Here is a 16,086-nt window from a genome sequence, read left to right as displayed (position 1 = left end):
TTCAAATAATTGCTCTGATTACTTTCCGGTATGGCAATAAAATGATAGAGGTAATTGCACACAAATGTGAGATAGCACCAAAATACAATAAAATTAACCTGAATTAGCTTGACTTGTCAATGAAGTATTTATGAAATGTATTTTTGCAATAAAGGAGACCAATATTATAGCTGGAAGGTGAGTTATTGCCTTAATGTAATACAGTTTGAAATTTAAAAAAAGAGACTGTTACAGTTGAGGGTGATTGTGCTTTTGAAATTAAGTTGAAGTGATTCTTATAATTGGCAGCAATAATGCATTGGGAAGGTAATATCTTTTATTGTGTTATGCCTAGTTGCATTATCTCCTTGTTTGTTCTGACTTGAGCTTCTCAGAAAACATAAGAAACAGTTCTTTGAAATTTTGATAACAGAACATCCTGTGCAATATTACGCCATTTGGATTGTAAATCTTCCTACTCTGTTTTGTAGATCCGTAAAGCAGTTTATCGGCTTCATTTAAATCTGAAAAATAAAACACAAGTTCAATCTTTATTAGTCTTTCTTGTTAGCTTTTGGATATTTGTATATAAAAGTGTGCCTAATTCATTTAAGGGATTATACTCTTAGGCATTGATCCAGAAATTGCATGTGGCTTCAGAATTTGTATTTTGGTGCCCATGTACACTTACAAGTTTAGCTTTATTTATTCTGCGTACAATTCTATGCCTTTTTGTATCTCCATGGTATAGCATATGTTGTTATATGCATTACCTCACTTAAATGTAAGGTGTTCAAGTTCTAAATCGTTGCTTTATTTCTGATATCTGTGGTCATAATAATCTTGAATATATGCAACATTTGTTTGTTCAAAGGTATTCAGATGCTCTTCCTGAGTTTTTATTTCTATTATGAGAAGTTTTTATTTTTATTAGGAGAAAATGCTAGAGAAACTTGGTGACATTTTAGTACTAGTGTGCATGTTTTTCAGCTTACCAGTATTTTTAGAGGTTGATGGTGCAAAAATGAAACGATGCCATTAAGTCACTGTTTGTGAGTTACGGTGTCTTTTTTTACCTTGGCAATATATTTTGTTTAACTTGGTCATGTTTTATTTCAATTAATCATGTGTTCTGCCCTCAAGTGGATAGTCTGTAGTGAGCGCTGAACCATGGAATACAACTGTCACGTTGGATTCTACCAACAAGTATTTTTCTTTAAGAGCGGGAATCATTACGGGCTCCATTTTATTTTGACTTGGAGCATGTGCCTGTCTCTGATGTTCAAATGACAAATTTGACAGTTGAGGCGCATTCTAAAGTTGCTAATTTTGCAGCTGTAGTGGCTCTGCATGGGATAAAAAAAGGTAGTGTTTCTTAAGTCAGAAGCTGTTGATGCTAGAAGGAGAAACAGCACTAGAGAGAAAGTAACTTTGCTGTCTTTGCCAAACAGATGTACTCCTGAGTAGGCTTACCACTGTCCATTTCATTGCCATATACTTTTTTAAAGGTGGGAAACAGACATCTTTGCTATCATCTCAACAGGAGCTAGATAGACCACTGGTCTGACTGGTCCATCTAGCTCGGTATCGCTTACACTGACTTGACAGCAGGTCTCCAGTGTTCCATATAGGAGTCCTTCCCTGCCCTGCCTGGAGATGTGAAAAGAATGAACTTGGGGACTTTGCATGCAAAACATGTGTCCTTCTTCTAAGCTATGACCACTTCCCTTGCATGAATAGAAATAACGTACTTTTGCCCAAGAGTTATTTCTTGCCAATGTCTATTGATCTGATACCCCCTCCAGCTGTAGGGTTCTGTAATGCATTGTATGCACCTGTCCTTGACATCCTCAACCTTGGAGCAACATTTTAAGGGTAGGAAGGATTATGTGAAGTGTTCCCTGTCCCCTGAAGTTTGTTAGCTTTTTGTCCACCCTTTCGACGAGGCGATATTAGGAAGATGAAAGGGGCCACGTACACTTGCTTCCCCTTCTTTGATGGCAAGTAGAGGAAGCTTCATGAGCTCATCAGTTTGGGCATAAATCGGACAGTAAAACAAAATGAAATAAAAGATGGCAAAAGTCTTGGTCTGGATATGCTTTGAGTCAAATCTGCATTCTAAGTCAATAGTAGGCTCTTGTTTCATGCTGTAAGGATAAAATGTCCTGGTTCAAATAAATTGTTTCTCCCAACTATTGTTTCCCTAGGATAAAGCAGACCCCTCTAGTCTCTAGCATACACTCCAATTTAAAATAAGGACAGTCTCTATTTTCTGTAACCTGCCTCTGGAAAGTTTTTGCCTTTGAAGGACGCTTTGTTAAAATTCTGTGTCAGTCACTAGGAATGTCATTCTTCAGGGGTTTCAACTACCTTCCCCGAATCTTGAGAAATTACATCCCTGAGTGAGGAATGGCTCCATTTTGCCTTGGCAGTGTATTCATCTGAATGCAGCAACTGTTACCCTGCACATGCCTGATCTCATCTGATCTCAGAAGCTAAGCAGGGTCAGGCCTGGTTAGTACTTGGATGGGAGACCGCCTAGGAATACCGGGTGCTGTAGGCTTCTACCATAGTCTTTCGAGACTGAAGGGTGCCAACCATCTGAATACATGCAGATGATTAACAAGGTCTGCATCCAAAATTATGCATATGCAAATGCAACGGGTTTCTCTTTGCCCCCTTTCTATCCCTTTGAGCTCTCCCAGAAGAAATTCCTGATGACCAGGGAAGCTTGGGGCCATTGGGAAGGATCTCTAGGAAAGGGGGGACTCCTGAAATTGGGCATAGGAACATTTTCTTTCTGGGAATTCCGTACTTTGTTAGTTTCTCCTACTGCCTGTGAGGATCCCCAATCTCCAGGAACTGATTTTTTCAGAGGGCATTGGGGCCTGCAGTGGAGGGGGGGGGGCATAGAGGATCCTTGCATTCATGTTTGTTTTGCAAATGATTATGGTGGCAACTGTAGAATACTATGCAGTATGTAGCCTCCCACTAAATAAGCTGCAACTGTTAAGGTATATTTTTTGAAATACTGACAATAGATTGTACAGTACTTACATTTCTATATTTATCAGAGTGATAAAGAAGAGAAAGCTGATGTAGGAGGTGGAGTATCTCCTTTTTGTGATGTCTAAGAGTGGAGGAGGTGGAGCTCACGAACAGTCCTTGTAAGGAGAACAGGAATGTTTCAAGTATGCCCTATTTTCATCTGTGAAATGTTGAAGCCTGTGAAAGGCTCTAGATACAGTCGAATAAAGAATATTTTTTTCATCTTGGTAAAAAAGATGTGAAGAGATGACAGACCTGATTGTTTTGTAGCAGGGGTCTCCAAACATTCTGGCTAGAGGGCCACACCAAATATCTGGGGTGGTGTTGAGGGCCGGAAAAAGAATTTAAATATTAAGTTTTAATAAATAAATTAAAGATGAAACTTAGAAGAGTGAATAAATGAATGAATGGGCTCATTCATTCAACCTCTCTGGCCCTCAGAACACCCTCTAGATGCAACCAGAGCACAGTTTAGGCCATGTTCAGTTGAGTGGGCCAGAGGCTTTCAGGGGACAAGAGACTGACCACGGGCTCAACTGATAGAGTTGATAGAGTTGATAGACTGATAGAGGCTCAGCGCGGGCCACATCTGGCCCCCGGGCCAGAGTTTGGAGATCCCTGTTTTATAGGAATCATTTGAATGTTCCAGGCCAGGAAAATGGCTTGTTTGTTAAAACAGTTGACTGAAGAGCTTGCCAAAGAACCAGAAATAGATTTTCTCTGGTACTATAGCTGACATTTTGATTTGTTTAGAATAGTGCCAGCCAAACTCGCCACTGCTGTGCAACAGAAAAGCGGTCCCAATTCATTCCGCTTCTTTCCATTCTGCCTCGGCACTGCACAAAGTTCCCCTCGTTTGGGGGGCAGGGATGCTCTGGGCAGTTGCATCATCTGCCCAGCATCCCAGAAAGTTGCTTTTGCTTCTGAAAACCGAAAGTAGCTTCTGGGTGCCATACTGAGGCCCTCAGAGACTAATAGAGTGGGTTGCTGACCTGACATAACCCAAGAGTGACCTTCAGAGACTCCAGGTACAGAATTGTGTGAGCTCTGGGAGTGGACCAAAGCATTCATGGAATTTCTTATCCACCGGGGGTTGCTCTGAAACTAAAGCGTTATGGATAAAGAGGGCCCACTGTACATCTGTATAGGAATTATACTATTATCCACATCTGTTTACTTAGGTTTAGTTGATTTTGGTGAAACTTTGCAATCCTAAGTATGGTCATTTACAAAATCTGGAAGAGGCTGTGTCCTGCCAAGTCATATAGTTTGGCAAAGATGGCTTCCCCCATACCTTAATAACAGTGGGTGTGGACTTGTGATCACTCCAAAAGGAGAAAGAAGAAAAATGTTGGTAGGTTTCTACTAGCTATGTAATTGGAAGTATAGACTTAAAGTTTCAACACCCAATTACTGAGTGGAACAAAATAAATAATATTTGCATTCAATGTATAGTTTTAATAAAGGCAAAACAGATGTGTTTCTTTTGCTTTTAGTTTCTGGATCTAAGTTTTATCTATCATTTATATTCAGATATTATGATTGATGATGATACAGTAGCATGTTAGCCATATTGGATGTTTCATGACTTGCCTCTCAAGATTTTGCAGGGGTGTACAAATATTTTGTGGAAGTGCTGCAATGATGTAAGAAGGATATTTATACAGCATCACTGGAAACGCTGTACATCAGTTGTCTACATTGCTTTCTAACTCTGTTAGAATAGTTTCCAGAATGAACTATTGTAGCCCATTATTCTTCTGCTTTGGGCACTAATAAAGGCATCATCACTCTGTTATATTTCCTCTTGTGTATATATAAAGGTATGGAGATGTCTTTCTTTCTGTATAAGTATGAGTTGATGCCTTCTGGGAACTGACATCATTCCAATCACATGTTTTGTCTTCTCTTATGGACTCCCACAAGAAATCTATATTCAGGTATTGCTCCTTAACAGCTGGGAAGGGATCACTAATCTCTCACTCTCTTTCTCTCATATAACCAAGTATATAGGGATTTAATCTCTTGAGCTGAGTCAACAGATAAAGATTATATTCAGGATATTTCAACTTTAATTAGTTTCTTCTCTTCTTGATATCCCTTAAAATCCATGATGGGATTTCAATGTGTTGGACATTGTCTGCTGCATTGGTTCTCTTGGTACACTGTGATACTGAAAAACTATCTTGATTCTTTTTGTGGGAACAGAAGAACCAAGTCCCAGGTCTGTGTCTTTGTGAGCCACAAACTCTCAAGTGAATGTCAAATTAAAAGTTTGTCATAGATGTTTTCCAATCTATTATTTGTATATGAGTAGGTTGAAACACTGCTGTTTAAGCACTTAGTGCTGTCAGTATGCTTGGCATCGTACAGAATGCAGAAGTGACCTCAAGGTCATTAAAATCCAAGTTTAGCAGGAAGGAAGGGTTTCCAACACTGCTCATCCATAAACACGCATGTCTTTCACGTGTGTCATGCATATGCACACACAAACTCACACATATGTGCTCATGAGCTCAAATTGTGGGATTTAGCAATACTTCTAGAGTGAGTGGTCAAATTTAGCAATATCTGACATTTTTGGGATTGTTGATATGGGTGGGCGGTGTGAGCAACATCAAAGCGCCTCTGATTATACTGTTAGCAACCACAAGACTGAGATTTTCAAAGAAAATAGAGATTATTAATACAATTTAACAGGCAGCTTTAAAAAATGCACACATGAAAATGGAGGTGTTAGAAGGGAGGAGAGGAAGTCATGAAGATTAGGGGTGGTTGGGAAGGAGAGATTACTAATCATATTCTGCTGGGCAGATTTTGTGTACGAAGTCTGTCTAAACCGGGGGTGTCAAACTCGTTTCATACCAAGGGCCGAACAGCTTTCATGGTGCCTGCTGAGGTCTGGAAGTGATGTCATTAGGCAGGAAATGATGTCATTAAGCAGGTCATAACAAAAAATAAGCACTTTTTCTCACTTAGGAACTCATTAGCTGCAAATGACAGAAGAGAAAATACAAATACAAATCTTGATCATATTTCAAGATATGGGAAAGCCCTATTTTCGTGTGGGCTGCCCTTCTAGCAGTAACACCTCAGCACTGCCCAGCAGCTGAGACCCAGATAAAAAGCTTCTGCAGGCTGCATCCGGGTCCTGAGCCTTATGTTTGACACCCCTGGTCTAAACAGTAGGAGCTGGGCTGTGCAATTCTAGGGGAGGAAAATGCAGCAAAAAGGTGTTCCTTGATCCAGGGAAAGTAGCTCCTTCAGGAGCAAGGGCTGTTACCATAGCAAGGGGACTCAGTGAGAGGTTTCTGACTGTGGGAGAGTGATGCCAAAAGGAAAATGTGGAAGCTTTCAGCAGGGAAGAAAGTGCCACCAAAATGAGGGAGTATCTATGGGAAGAGATGATCGAAACACACAGCAGCATGGAAACCTTCTTGGAGGGAATAGTGACCTAAAATGGATGAGGCTTATACAGGTGCAACCTATTTATCCACGGATTTTTTATCTTCTGATTTGTCTCATCTCGAATGGAGTGGGGGGAACTGAAAGTTGCACAAACCTTTGCCTGCGCTGGTGTCTCCCTCTGTTTCAAGGCAGCCCAAAACACTGCAAAAAGGCTCCGCCTTGCACAGGCAGGGAAATAACCCTGGAGCCATGGAAGAGGTTCCCCTTGCAAAGAAACAGTAAGACTCCTGAAGCCCTTGAGCCAGCCGAGGCTGAAGAGGGAAAGGGGGGGAGGAAAACCTGTAGCCAGAGCACTCTCTCGTGGAGTGCTCTCTCTCTCTCTCTCTCTCTCTCTCTCACACACACACACACACACACACACACACACACACAGGGGCAGGTATGGTAGCTACAGAGGGGATTGCTTTGAAAAACCCAGGGACTGTTTCCCAATTTCCCCCCTCCCCTTAAAATGAGATGGTGCAGGCTCTCCATGCTCCAGCCTAAACAAAACAGCCCAGCAAGCAAGTCTTCCCAGCAAGCCAAAGCATGAGATTTAGGCTACAATCCGATCCACACTTTCCTGGGAGTAAGCCCCGTTGACTAGAATGGGGTATGCAAGCATAGGACTGGGCTCTCAGGCTACAATCCTATCCACACATTCCTGAGAGTAAGCTCCATTGACTACAAGGGGGCTTACTTCTGAGTAGAAATGCATAGGACTGGATTCTTAAAAGCTCAGCATCCCACCTGTGAAAGAAGCAGGCCAGCTGGCAGCGGAGGGCTGATTACAGAGCGGAGGAGGGAAAAGCGAAGGAGGGGATTGATAACAGCTGCCTTAGTTTCCTTCCAGCCCCAAGTGTCAGGCTGCAGTGTATTTGTGTAACTCTATGGAATTTAGTACAACGCAGAACTCATGCGTATAAATAGGCTGCACCTGTGTAGGGAAAGAAGCCTCCGAACAGGCAGCATAATAATAAATAATAATAATAACTTTATTTTTACCCCGCCTTTCTCCCCGAAGGGACTCAAGGCGGCTTACAACATATTAAAAACAATTTAAAAACAAATAAAAACATATTAACACATCATAAAAAACAGCAGTCAGAGTAAAAAAAAATAGATAAAAAGAGCATAGAGCAGCAGCAAGTCATAAAAGAATCAGGCCTGTAAAAAGTATTAAAAGATGTTAAAAAGATGTTAAAAGGCCGAGAACTCAGAAGGCCTGTTTAAACAGAAGGGTCTTCAGGCCTTGCCGAAAGGTCTCAAGCGAGGGAGCCATTCTTAAGTCAAGGGGAAGGGAGTTCCATAGCGTTGGTGCCACTACTGAGAAGGCCCTATTTCTTGCAGCCGCCCCACCTCCCTAGGCAGCGGCACTTTTAAAAAGGCCTTCTCTGATGACCTGAGAGGGCGAGCCGGATTGTATGGGAGCAGGCGATCTCTAAGATACCCTGGTACAGAGCAGTATAGGGCTTTAAAGGTCAATACCAGCACCTTGAATTGGGCCCGGAAACGAATGGGCAGCCAGTGCAGCCGCTGGAGAAGCGGACCGAGAAGCATAGGCTTCTCCATAGGGTTTAGAAGTGACAAGTTTCTGCTTCTAGGGCAGGGTCAGTTATAGGATTTTGCACAAAAGCATTTTTGGATACAGATCGTGCCTAACGAGGAACCCTCCAGTGGATTTAAAAAAAATCAGTGGAAAAATAGCTTTAAAGACCCATTTCCAGGTTTCTTGCTCCTCTTTTGTTGCCCCAAATGCATTGGTATAGATACTAAACTGCATTCAGTCTCTAGACGGGGTGAATAATGTACTCTAAGGAATGAAATTATTATTATTTAACAGTGTGAAGGTAGCAATATGTATTTTGGTGCTTTTTTCCCTTGTTACAAAGCATTTAAAGGTGAACCTTGGTATCAGTGGTATCAGTGGTGAGTCAAATCAGTGATACAAATCAGTGGATACCAAGGTTACACCTGCATGCAAAGGCGCTTGGAGCTTCTTTTTGTATAGGCAGCATAGGTTTCTTGGATTGATTGGGTTTGAGTGTATCCTTCCAGGAGCACAGAAACAATACAAATCAGATAAGTTCCTGAGGGATGAAGACATGGTAGGGTATGTGCTGCACTGAGGCTGATGTGGTTAATGGGAGAGGCTTCTTCACGTAGGAATTTGAAAAAGGGTGTACAGGTGGCCTGGCCACTAGGCAACCTGAACTTCATTTATTATGCAGCAGGAATTGTGCTTGCAGTGAAATTCTATCAAGATAGGGTACCCAAATTTGAGAGACCTTAGCAGTGTTTCTCAAACTGTGGGTTGGGACCAACTTGGTGGGTCACAAGCCAATTTCAGGTAGGTTGCGTAGCACCTAGCTTAGCCATCATTGAAAATACAGAGCTCAAAATACAGGGTGTAGAGCTGCTAGGCAGGGCGAGCTCCTGGTGGGTGAGAGGCATGGTGCTTTGCCCTGAATAGGTGAGAAGATGGGATGCTGGAAAGGGGAGAAAGACTGTGTGATTGGAGAAGGATCCAAGAGTGCTTTCAGCTTTGACTTCTGAGCTGAAACATTTGAATTCAGAGTTTTACAAAATAACAGCATGAGTACACTGTAATGGGACCTTTGGCTGATTGTGGTTTAGGGTCGAAGCTTAAATTGTTGATGTCACTTCTGGCCATGACATCTCTTGCAGGTTAAGGATATCACTTCTGGTAGGTTCCAACAGATTGTCATTTTAAAAAGTGGATCGCGGTGCTAAAATGTTTGAGAATTACTGCTGTACAGGAAACACAAAGATGCCCCTCAGTGCTAAACCTTCCTTCCCCTTAACGGCCCTTAATTAGCATGACCTCTCTTGAACATTTAGCATGACATCACCCCTTCCAGAGTAAAGCCCTGTCTGGCCTCTAAAATTACCAGCTAGAAACCAAAACGGAGTTAGGTTAGATTGTACACATGTTTGGAAAAAGAGATCATTGTTAGCCGAGGTGAGAGTATAGGATGGAATTAGCTAAAGAAATTGGGGAGTGGAAACAACAGAGAAACAGAGGTACTTGATAGCCCAAGAAAAGACTTATGGATATGGGGTTTTATGAGGTATTAAAAATGGAAAAGACTTTGGATTAACAGAAGTGGGAGGTGTGTGAAGGTACACAAGTTCCCCTACTTGAGAACATTCAACATGAGAATTTTCAAGATACAAACATGCCTGTACTAAACATGTCTACACTTTTCAACTGCACTAAATTGAGAACCATCCAGAATTGCCAGATCCCCCTCCCCCCAAACACACACCCATAAATGAAAAGTACTTCAGGGATAATGATTCAAATTTGAGTTCCGTATATGCATTGGCAGGCAGCTGGATGGAAAACATCTTTACTGGTATAGTCAGTGAAGAAAAAAAAGTATAACTTTTTGTTTTGACTTTTAAAAGTTTTTCAAAGAGTTGAAGGTGAAATTAGAATATACTTAATTTAGTTTGTCTTTGGGATCTTTTACTTTGCCCTCACAAAATGTTTCCCTTCCAGGTAGATGACTAACAATCTCAATTAGTCTAGACTTTGTGCTTTCATTATGATATAATTAATAGTTGATTCTCAAAGATCTATAGAAGAGGTAAACTCTTGGAAGAAGATCATTAGCATAACCTGTTTTTTCTGTTTTTAATCAGATGTTTAAAAAGTTTTTTTTCATTAGCAGGTTAGATGTCTGCATTTTAAAAATTGCTAATTATCAAAAGCTTCTTCATGCTGATAATTTTTCTTCTTTTTTCAGATGATCTTTTGAATTTAGATATTGGAGCACCTTTGTAATTCTTTTCAAACATAAATGTTTGAGAAAGACCATATTGAGTTAACGTACAAATCTTTATTGAAAATGGGAGCACTTGAAGTTATCATTAGTATATTGAGCTTTTATTTCATCGTTCGGTTAAAAGTTCAAAATATAACATTTATTCTTTTTAAATACTGGAGGAGGATGACCAAGACATTGAGTGCCGTTCACGTCTCCTATTTCTGCAACAAATACTGCACCAAAAAACTGAAGAAGAACTGAATTTTCCTGGCTGAATAGAATAGAATCCCCCCCCCCCCATTTTGCATTTCATTTCAAGTCTGAACTGTATAGGTGCTGAATAAGATTTCTGGCCACTGTAAACTCTATTCAGCACACACTGCCCACCACATTCATATCTTTGCAGCCATAAGGGCTAGATTAGAACACTGTCAGTGCAATCCTAACTGCATGTGGACTAACTGTTTGCAACCCTAGGAGGGTGCCGTAAAGGACATTTGCACCTCCTCATGAGCAAGCCACGCCAGCGCACAGAGGTGTGCTGGAACACTGAGGCTGAATCCAGCCTCTGTGTCAGCTTGCAGGGCATGCCTTGCGTTGGCCCAGCAAGGCTCTGGGGTAGGCGGGAGGCGTTCTGGGGTGGGGGGAGGGCGGGTGGTGGGTGGCCCCGGGGCGGGCTGGTGGGGAGCGGAAGTCAGGACTGGTACCCAGCAGTTATGCCAAATCCCAACCCCTGTTCCTGGAGAGCTTGGAGCAGCTTCAGGCTACTCTGCTCTCCTCAGACTTGTACCACTTCAGGAGGCGGCGCAAAGGGGAAATGTTTCCTCTTACCTTTGGCTGAGCCACTTTGGGCACCTATTCTGTGCTGGATAAAGCACAAGCCTCCTGGCTTACCTGTTCCAGTGCAAGTTAGGATTGCGCCGTGTGTGTGTGTAAAATCTTGGTTTTTGCATGTTATTTTGCTGGACTCTGCCTTGCTTTTCCAGGCTTATTGAAACCTATGACTTTCAAACTCAGTAGAGCTTGGAGGGGGGAGGAAAATACTTTCACTATAGCGACTACTGTAAACACAGTCATACAGTTGTACAGCGTTTTTGCACATATCTGGAAGGAAAAGGCATTCTCTTGTCGTGGAATAGTCTCAAGCATTCACTGGAATGAGCTATTATAGTGAAGTGGAATTCAGAAATATAATAGTTGAAGACAGTGTGGAAATACAGAGGCAAGTCAAGACCATTTAAAGCAGTGTTTCTCAGCATTTGTCCTCTGCTGTACCACTTCACATGCTTCGCCCATTCAAAGTACCACCGGAAGTAACTGTTGATCATATAATTAACAGTTACTTCTGGGTTGAGAGACCAGATGCAATACAGCAAACACCAGTAAGAGGCTCAGGGGGAATGGGAAGGCTTTTTCGCGTGCAGAAAAGCATGCTTTGGAACTCTGCCCACTGAGCCAAGCTTCCTACCACTGTTTACTATGTCGTGTTCCTGGGCAGCAGCTGCCCAGGGGTCCAGCGAATACCACCAGACACCACCCCAAGTACCACTAGTGGTACCTGTACCACTGTTTGAGAAACACTTATTTAAAGCTTTCATGTTCAATATTTTGTCATAATTACAATGAAGTAGCAGCTCCCTGTGCATATATTGATTCACTGTGGCCCAAATCTTAACCAACTTTCCAGCACTGGCATAGCTGTGCCAGTGGGGCGTGTGCTGCATCCTGCAGTTGGGTGGCACTTACAGAGGCCCAATCAAAGTTAGCAAATGTTTATTCCCTTTCCTTGGAGCTGCATTGCCCTTATGTTGGTGCTGGAAAGTGGGGTAGGATTATGCCCTGTGCTGCTTTAAAAATTTGCATCCTTTTTTTGAACAAGCGGCTAATATTTGGAGTCACAAACTGTAGATACTACTAAGAATCATCATTCATATCTTTATTCTATGCTGCAAATAAGAAAATGTGCTGAGGGAGTTTGTTGTATATGAGCTTTTGTTTATCTTTTAAACTAAGGCACATTGGTGAGTGTGTATGAAACTTATTTTGTCAGAACCTGATGGAGGTATTCCAGCATCGCTGCTGTCAGTTTGATGCTGTTCTGGTAAATCTGGTGGTACAGTCAATTCTCTTTATATGCAAATATGCTATCTGTGACTTTGCTTATCTGCAAGGTGGGGGAATTGCCACCTCCATCTTGTTATCTGCAACTCTGTTTCCTTGTTCTCCAGTACTGTGCTAGTGCAGCATCAAATGGGTACTGGCCTCTGGAGAATTGCTGGACACATTTGTGTCTGCTTCCAAACTTGCCGAACCATCTTGGGGACTCCAGCTGAACCGTTACAATCCTGGCAAAAATGAAAGGCTGATGACGAGAGGTCTCTGGAAGGCTACCTGAGGGCTGTCCTGGGGCTAGAGCAAGCCAAGGGAAGGAGCCAAGAGGAGAGTTGCAACTTGGTTGGCCCAGTAGCACACCAGAGTGCTTTGTTGCAGCTGGATAGCACCACAGAACATTTTTTGGCACCACAGCCAGCCTTGGCCCACAACATTTTCATCACCCATCAAAAATCCGCTTGGGACCCACTGGTGGGTTGTGACCCATAGTTTGGGAACTACTGCAATAGAAAATATTTTGCAGTATTTCATGTTAGAACCTTTCTTTAAAAAAAAATTTCTTTTTAGACAAGCCTTCTGAGTTCTTCTTAACATCTTTTAACATGTGATGTTTTGCAGGCTTGGGGCTTTTATAAAATTGCTGCTGTTCTTTTTATTCTAGTAATGTCTGATTGCTATTTTTAAGATGCTGCTCATTGGGAGGGGTTTTAATGTTTTAATTTGTGTTTTTAATTGTGATTTTATGTTTTGTATTTTTTATTCATTACTATAAGCTGCCTTGGGTCCCTTTGGGAAGAAAGGTGGGATAAAAATGTAGTTGATAAATAAATATATAAAACCTGAATAAGAGTTTGAGCCATAGTAGTTCATAACTGATAGAGAGGAGTGGTAAGGTTCTGAACAATTGGCAAACTCTAAATGCATTCTCAAGAAGGCTGGGATGGCAAAAGGGAATTTCAATAATTAGACTGCAAATCTGTAGCACTGGTATGTCCATTATATGTTTCCATATTGTCATTTCAGATTTTATACTATAATACTCTTCCCATTGAGAATTTGGAATTGAATGTTTGCCACTGCTTTTGACAAACGGGGTGCAGGGGTGTCCAAACGTTTTGGCAGGAGGGCCACATCATCTCTCTGACACTGTGTCAGGAGCTGGGAAAAAAAGAATTAATTTACATTTCAAATTTGAATAAATTTACATAAATGAATATATTAGAGATGGAACTTATATGAATGAATGAAGGTCTTGCAATAGCTCAAGGCCTATAAAAGACCTTGCACAAAGCAAGGCCAGCCTTTCCTTTGCTGCTGCATCACAGATGTGAATCAGCAAGCAGTGGAGGAAGCCCTCGTCCCACAGCTCACGTGAGAGGTCGAACAGTTGGCTGTCACGCTGAGAGCAGTTGCATCAGGCCAGTGCAGGCTCCAGCAAGTCTCTGGAGGGCCAGAGGCTCAATGGAGACTGGGGGTTCCCTGAGGGCCGGATTGGGAGTCCTTGAGGGCTGCAAGTGGTCCGAGGGCCGGGGTTTGGACACCCCTGGCCTAGTGCAGTGCAAACATAGCAGCTGCAGCTGTTTTTGACATTGGCCCATTTTCTGCTTTCCAAAGAATGAAAGTCTTTAGTTTCAGATTTCTTGGAGAAAATGATTTTCTGCCTATCAACGTTATTCTCTGTGATTGAAAGAATTTTGTTTGTCATTATTCTGCATATTCACAGCATTCAGTTCTTTTTTACCTTACGACACTTAGGTTTTAATGCTTATACTGTTACCTGACGGCGTAAGTTAAAGAATGAGACGGATGACCAGAGGAGGTTAAAACCATTTACTGCAGCGCTGGGGACCAACACCTTGCAAAGCAACTCTGGGTGTGGCCCCGAACAATGGCATTAGCGGGCTTATATACACTCTGGGCGGGGTTACATAAACGTGGTTACGCCCCTGTTACTATGCAGATACAGGTTTGCCACTTTCCCTGTTACTATGCAGATACAGGATAGTCAGGTTTGCTACTTTCCCTTGTCACATCCATGTCCATATTTGGCAAAGTTTCAAACGCCACTGCTGAACTACACATTGCTTTGTGTGTGTGTGTGAGGAGGAGGGGCTGTGGGCTTGGAAAATTTTAATTTCCCTTCTTTGGGTTCCGGCATTAATACCATTTACTTGGGAATACGCTTCGTTGAACACAGTGGAACGTAACTTTTGGGTAAATCTGCAAAGAGTTGCACTTTTAGTGACCCAGTGTGGATCCAGACTAGTTTTTGGGTGACCATTTGCTTTGGAACTTGAATATTTAAATATCCTCTCCCAACCAAAATTAACCTTAAGGGTCAGGTGAAGTAAATGCAATATATTTGAGCCTTTGGGAAGGGAAAGGGTTGAAGGCTCAAGAAATAATGCAAAATATTTCAAGCTATGCTAATTGCTTGTGTGATTTTGGTTTCTTTTTTAACTGCATAGATCTAGACCCAAAACTATTAAACTGAATTAAACTGAATTCCTCCCCTTTAAGGACTAGTCAACGATAACAACATATAATTTTGCAGTATTTACTGTAACATAAAGGCTTATAAATGCAGAATTAAATACTGACAGTTTTTAATCATATTTACTTTTTAATTTTTACATATTTACATATACATATTTATGTATTTACATATTTAATCATATTTACTTTTACTTTTTAGTACCGGAAATATTGGCTGCATTTAGACTGAATTACTGTAGAAAGAATAAAAAGGTGGAGATTTTATGTGTACGTTATCCGACCCAGTGCTGGCTAGTGGGTCTGAGATGCCTAATTTAGGACGTAAAATGCACTGCCGGTACTGAAGCTGCACCTACCATCTGAACCTTGGCTTACTAATTTCAGTGCAGCATCTGCATTTTTGTATTATCTCTCTCTATTGGGTGTGTAAACTTGAGAACTTTAGCCCTTGAAGGGGCAAGGTGCCATCAAAGCACATGCTTCTTCAAAGTCACAGGAACAAGCTTGGAAAACGAAGCTCTTCTGTACAGAACATTAAGTTGTAAATCATCCTAATCTCACCAATAAATCTTCTGAAATGAAAACCTTTTTGATACTCATTCATTAGACAAAGAGGACTAAATTCTGTTGGCTAACAATGGTGTGCCCGTTTTACACATAGTATTTAGCCATAATGAGCTATGAACACAGTACTCTGTTCTGATAAATTTGTTTGAGTATCAGAACTTCAGTCACAAAGAATTTTATTTTTTTTGCTGGAGAACCCATTTTACACTCAGTTCTTCTGTAGCTAGTAAAATTTGGCCAGAAAATCCACAATGATTTGCTAGTATCCAAGTGAAAAATGAGAGTGAAGGTGCATTTCATATGCTGCCTAAATCAAGAATCCTCAAACAGTTCATTTATGGAAACTCAGGATGAAGATAATTTAAAATTAGTTTTGTACCAGAAATTCCTTTAAAGAAACCCTGAAGTTTAGAAGAATGTATTTCAAAATCAATTATACAGTAGTTTGTTTTTAAAATAACTAATTTGAGAAGGTGAACATAAACTAATGTTATAAAAAGGATAATTTTAGCATAGTCAAAGTTCACCTGAAGATCCTCCCTGTGTTTAACGCATCTTAAAATTCTTTTCTTCTTTCTGTCAAATAGAAAATACATATAAAATGCTAAATAGAACCTCAATGTTTAATTTTAATGACCCTTAC

General features: G+C 41.2%; 1 protein-coding gene and 1 pseudogene across 1 annotated transcript in view; both read left to right on the top strand.

Moving 5' to 3' along the window:
* Positions 1-16,086, top strand: part of MGMT (O-6-methylguanine-DNA methyltransferase) — a 229,596-nt gene that overhangs the window by 26,801 nt on the left and 186,709 nt on the right. The window lies entirely within an intron of this gene.
* LOC136646663 (5S ribosomal RNA) lies at positions 2,423-2,542 on the top strand (annotated as a pseudogene).

The sequence above is a fragment of the Tiliqua scincoides genome, chromosome 3, assembly GCF_035046505.1.
Source record: "Tiliqua scincoides isolate rTilSci1 chromosome 3, rTilSci1.hap2, whole genome shotgun sequence".
In the NCBI taxonomy this organism is placed as follows: domain Eukaryota; kingdom Metazoa; phylum Chordata; class Lepidosauria; order Squamata; family Scincidae; genus Tiliqua; species Tiliqua scincoides.
This window is presented reverse-complemented; position numbering and strand designations above follow the sequence as displayed.